Here is a 6,609-nt window from a genome sequence, read left to right as displayed (position 1 = left end):
GCTGATCTATCATCCTCAGAAACAAAGGATTCTGTCTTGTCTTGTCTGGTGAATGAGGAAAAGAAACGTGTGAAAACAGCTCGAAAGATTCATATCCAAGTGTTGCCACACCTTTCTCAGTCTCCTAGAAATCCCATACGTGTGTGTACAGGATTTTCAGACTACAACGAACTCACTATGAATCTACTTTAAAGCAACAAATGCTTACGCCTGGGTAGGACAATTTTCTGCTGACACGGACAGACGAGTGAACAAAGCCTGTATGAGTGACATGGGCCTCAGCGGATCAGCCAGTGTGTCTGACTTTCAGCCCTACATGTCCTTGGTTCCAGTCTTGGTTGATTAACCCCTTAACTGTTGAATCTTGGTGAAAAGAGTTCAATGTGGTATCAGTTACAAGTGCAGTTACGTACTTTCAGTGTTCTCATCAATGGTGTATTTGATTTTGCTGAATAATGGTAATGCAATCCCAAGTGGAAGAGGTCCAGATGATGACTGACATTCTGACCAGTAAGCTCATTCTATCGCGGTGAAGTGACAGTCCTTCACTGACCAGCATACTTTTCAGCAGCAGTGAAGGGGTTAAAGAGAAGAGGTGGCTCCACCCCACAGATCAGTGTCAGCAAACTGTCCATGATTGACTCCATTGTGTGTGAGTGTGCTTGATGCAGAATGTCAAACATGCATGTTAAAGATCGAGTGACCTAAATCTGTATCTGGTGGGTTTGAGAAACACAATACATGCAGCCTATGAAAGTTGGGTATGAAAGCTCTTGGATTTTCCACACAAGATTAAGTGCTATGTAATTATTTTTCATCGTTATCATCAAGTATGTCACACTGCTGCAAAAACTGTTGGAGTGAGAATGTTTATGCATTTACGAGTCAGCCGGGACAAATAAATGAAGTCAGGAACAACATTTGACAAATAAATAAGATCTGAGAGTGGTATGACAAAGAATGTTGATAACTGATCTTTTTCTCTGTTTGTGTGTGCCTGTCAGAAGTCAGAACCGTAAACACATGCATGCACCCACGCACACATCTACAACACACACACACACACACACACACACACACACACACACACACACACACACACACAATCACTTTATCATTTATGTGTTTCTGACAAAAATTATCCAGTCATGGCATGAGTTATGTTACAGATAAATTCACGATGAATCAGCTTCTCCACAAACATGATTTGCTTTCAACTATCAATTAATCAAATGCCTAATACATTGAACAGACAAAATCACAATCATTGGAATAAGAACACACACAACACAACACTGCCTGAAATATTTTCCCTGAGTAATCACCAATAATATGATCAGATTTAACCTTTCCTGGATATCAGGGATAATAACTGTTAGGAACACAACAAACTTGCAACACCGCCATCAACAATAACAGAATACTCCTCAAACAGACGCCAGCACCACACAATATCAAAGGAAAACAAAACCAACCACCAATGGAACCAAACCATCTCCAACAACAACCACAACCCTTGACAATCAGATGGGAACCAAATGATGTACATCAAACACAACCCATGACATCAGATTGGAACCAAATAATGTACAACTACAACCCATGACAATCATATGGGAACCAAACAAGCTCATCAACAACCACAACCCATGACATCAGATTGGAACCAAATAATGTACAACCACAACCCATGACATCAGATTGGAACCAAATAATGTACAACCACAACCCATGACATCAGATTGGAACCAAATAATGTACAACCACAACCCATGACAATCGTATGGGAACGAAACATGTAAAACAAGCACAACCCATGACATCACATGGAAACCAAATGAGAATAAAACATGTACAAACATGTACAACCACCACAACCCATGACATCAGATGGGAACCAAACACAAAAACTCCATCCCATGGGAACAAGTACAACCCCAACCCATGACATCAGATGGGAACCAAATAATCTACAACAACCACAACCCATGACATCAGATGGGAAACAGACATGCACAAAAACTACAACCCATGACATCAGATGGGAACAAGTACAACCACAACCCATGACATCAGATGGGAACAAGTACAACCACAACCCATGACATCAGATGGGAAACAGACATGCACAAAAACTACAACCCATGACATCAGATGGGAACAAGTACAACCACAACCCATGACATCAGATGGGAACCAAACAAGTACAGCCACAACCCGTGACGGTCAGAGCACGTAGGGCATGGTGACTTGGTGCACAGTTTTCGCGTGTCGTCGCAGCAGGTCCCGGCGGTAGAACTGCATGCCGCACACGGGGCAGTTGAGGTGGCACCGCCCCTCACAGCTCCGCCGGTGCCGTATCAGGCTGCAGCTCTGCTGGTAGCGCTTGCCACACCGGCGACACTGCCACTGCTGGCCTTTCGCTGCTCTCCCCTGTCCCGCTGCTCTCCCCTGTCCCGCTGCTCTCCCCTGTGTTCCGTACGGAGCGCCTGTGTAGAGTTCTCCACAGCCCCGATAACTCACTGCGTGGTGACAAGAGCAAAACACACAACAAAAGATAGTCTAGGGAAACAGGGCGAACATTTTGCTGTTTTTGTTTTTCTTTACTTTCTCTCCCTCCACACACACCCCCCCACCCCCTCCTGCCCCTCTTGCTATGAGTCACAAAAGACAGTATCACAACACAGACATATGTTTCTTCACTATTGTTTTTTTCCTTTTTGTTCATCCTAGTTAAGAGTTGGACATACTGTTTTCATTTTGATTTCTAAAATTCATCATTATTATTTTACCAGGCACTCCTGGTCCTGTCTTCACTACACATCTTAACAGTCAGCTTTGTTCCCCAGCATTTTAAATTTTGGAGAAAAAAAAAAGGGGGGGGAGGTGGGAGGGTTTGAGGGTGTGGGGGTGGGGGTGGGGGATCTTACTAAATGCAAGCATGTAAGTGTGGAGCAGTGTGTGTGAGTGAGTGTGTGTGTGTGTGTGTGTGCGTGTAAATTGTGCGGTCAGTTTCTTCAAGTATGCCACCATGAGAATCAGCGACACACCTATCCGCATGGATCAAGGCCTTTTAGAAAGTGTGTCCTCACACCTCATCGCATGTCACAGCACTTTCTGTCCCCGTCCTCATACAGAGACCCAGGCTTTGACACACAACCGACAGACCTGGAGGAAGAACCAGGTGAACAGTCCATCTGTACAATGCCCCAGTGACTCACCACAGAGCTGAGGGAGAAGAAGAGGAAGATCCCATCCACTCCTTTCCCGTCAAGAAGCCCATGCACTCCTTTCTAGTCACTCCTTTCCAGTCAAGAAGCCCATCCACTTCTTTCCAGTCACTCCTTTCCAGTCAAGAACCCCATCCATTCCTTTCCGGTCACTCCTTTCCAGTCAAGAACCCCATCCACTCCTTTCCAGTCAAGAACCCCATCCACTCCTTTCCAGTCACTCCTTTCCAGTCAAGAACCCCATCCACTCCTTTCAAGTCACTCCTTTCCAGTCAAGAACTTCATCCACTCCTTTCCGGTCAAGAACCCCATCCACTCCTTTCCAGTCACTCCTTTCCAGTCAAGAACCCCATCCACTCCTTTCAAGTCACTCCTTTCCAGTCAAGAACCTCATCCACTCGTTTCCAGCCAAGAACCCTATCCACTCCTTTCCAGTCAAGAACCCCATCCACTCCTTTCCAGTCACTCCTTTCCAGTCAAGAACCTCATCCACTCCTTTCCAGCCAAGAACCCTATCCACTCCTTTCCGGTCAAGAACCCCATCCACTCCTTTCCAGTCAAGAACCTCATACACTCCTTTCCAGTCAAGAACCTCATACACTCCTTTCCAGTTAACTACCTCCAGTCAAGAACCTCATCCACTCCTTTCCAGTCAAGAACCTCATTCACCCCTTTCCAATCAAGAACCTCCAGTCAAGAACCTCATCCACTCCTTTCCAGTCAAGAACCTCATCCACTCAAAAGAAGTCACTCCTTTCCAGTCCAGAACCTCATCCAATCCTTTCCAGTCAAGAACCTCAACCACTTCTGTCCAGTCAAGAACCTTATCCACTCCTTTCCAGTCAAGAACCCCATCCACTCCTTTCCAGCCAAGAACCTCATCCAGTAAAGAACCCCATCCACTCCTTTCCAGTCAAGAACCTCAACCACTTCTGTCCAGTCAAGAACCTTATCCACTCCTTTCCAGTCAAGAACCCCATCCACTCCTTTCTAGTCACTCCTTTCCAGTCAAGAACCCCATGCACTCCTTTCCAGTCAAGAACCCCATGCACTCCTTTCCAGTCAAGAACCCCATCCACTCCTTTCTAGTCACTCCTTTCCAGTCAAGAACCCCATCCACTCCTTTCCAGTCAAGAACCTCATCCACCTCATCCAAGTCAAGAATCCTATTCACCCCTTTCCAGTCAAGAACCCTATTCACCCCTTTCCAGTCAAGAACCCTGTTCACCCCTTTCCAGTCAAGAACCCTATTCACCCCTTTCTAGTCAAGAAAACAAACAGTGACATGCCGTTCTCCAGTGGCTGCTGAACAGGATGATTTTCATACCTGTCTCTGCACAGGCTGGTGTACAAGAGAAGAAGACATGGCACCATTCACGACACAGAAGGACTGTCACACTGATGAATGAAAAAAAAAACTGACAAATTTTTCCTGCGAAGGTTTGCCACTGAAAGAAATCTTGTCATCCATGCTTGTCCATCACAAAAAGATCAAACACAAGCACGAATCATGTAACGAATGCGTTGAATTAATCTCCAGGAATGCTGGTCACAAGAACAAAGGAACATTTAACCCTCTGGCACCTGAACCTTAGCTAAATCAGGTCAGTGTGACATGAGGTTGAAGTGAAGTCACTACTTTTGGTTAGCATACTTGTCAATGGTGTCACTGACTTCACTGAAGTAAAGCAATCGAAAGAGGGTGTGGACAAAACTCTGCAGCTTTGGTTTTGAATGGGGATGCAAAATATGAATGCATGTGTGTGTGTGTGTGTGTGTTCTCTCTACCTGTGTGTGTGTGTGTGTGTGTGTGTGTATTTGTGTGTGAGAGTGGGTGCGTGCGTGCAAGTGCGTGCGTGTGTGTGTGTGTGTGTGTGTGTGTGTGTGTGTGTGTGTGTGTGTGTGTGTGTGTGTGTGTGTGTGTGAATGCATGGACACATATGCATGCATGTTACTGGACGACAAGAAAAACAGAAAGAAAAGAACAACCAACAAAAGAACACACAACACTGATGTTTGCAGCCTGAAGGTCCCGCAGCATTCAGCAACGCTCTACGAAAAACTGAACACCAGAGCAGCCCAACTGGTCTGACATGGAAACGACGTTTGCAGTTTTTCATCTCACAGTCATAGGTAGGTCCTGATGGAGTGTAGCTGTGAAGAACGTCCAGGTGTTGCTGAATTGCACTGCATTGCATTGCACTGTACTGTAATGTAATGTAATTCCGCCTATGCTGGTCCCAAGCCCGGTTGCAAAAGGAGGAGGGTTAGGCGTGGGGTTAGCGCCCCCACCCCGTAAAAAAAAGCTACAGCTACAGAAACCAGCGCTATACCCAAGACAGAGCGAGATGGAGATCTGCAGTGTGGACCCTGTGTTCTGACCGGAACGAAGAGGATTAAGTCAGTAAGTCAAGTACTATAATGTACGTAACATTGATGAAATGTGTTGTGTAAACATAAAGCATCCAGAGCAGATTTCTGGATAGTGTGCTATGTAAGTATCCATTATCATCATCATTATTATTATCATTATCGATTTTTGTCGTAACAGATTTCTCTGTGTGAAATTTGGGCTGTCCTCTCTAGAGGAAAGCACATCCCCATAGTGCAGCCCCACCCCACATTTTTCCTTCTCTTTTCTGCCTGGAAGTGCATTTTGCTTTTGTGTCAAAAGTGGGATTCTTTCTGTAGAATGTTGCAAGGGACAATGCTTTTGATGCTGTGGGTTCTATTACATGCACTAAGTGAATGCTGAACATGGGACCTCAATTTATTGTCTGATCAGAATAACCAGCACCAACCACTACTCTAGGTCTAGTAGAGGGGACGGTTGGGGGTGGAGGTGGGGGAAAGGGGTTAAGTAAAAATCCTGGTCCATATGTTGGGCTCAACTCAGGGTGATTCACTTCCTAGTCTGGTGATTAACCACTGTGCCATCACTCCACTGTGGGTGACGCAAAAACTGGTGGATGTCAACACAGGAAAAACACTGAATCAGGCCTTTAAGTTTCATGACGTGCAGGGTCCTCACAGTATGTGGTTCCATGGCATATCATTATGTACTGGGGACAGACAGACAGACAGAAACAAACAGACAGACACAGCCAGACAGACAGACAAAAACAGACAGATAGACAGACAGACAGACAGAAATAGACAGACAGACAGAAACAGTCGGACAGACAGGAACAGTCCGACAGACAGAAATAGATAGATAGGCAGACAAAAACAGACAGACAGACAGAAACAGTCAGACAGACAGACAGAAATAGATAGATAGGCGGACGAAAACAGACAGACAGACAGACAGAAACAGTCAGTCAGACAGACAGAGATAGATAGGCAGACAAAAACAGACCAACAGACAGAAACAGTCAGA

Source organism: Babylonia areolata, chromosome 2 (assembly GCF_041734735.1).
Source record: "Babylonia areolata isolate BAREFJ2019XMU chromosome 2, ASM4173473v1, whole genome shotgun sequence".
NCBI classification, from domain to species: Eukaryota; Metazoa; Mollusca; class Gastropoda; order Neogastropoda; family Buccinidae; genus Babylonia; species Babylonia areolata.
Note: the sequence above shows the minus strand (reverse complement) of the source record.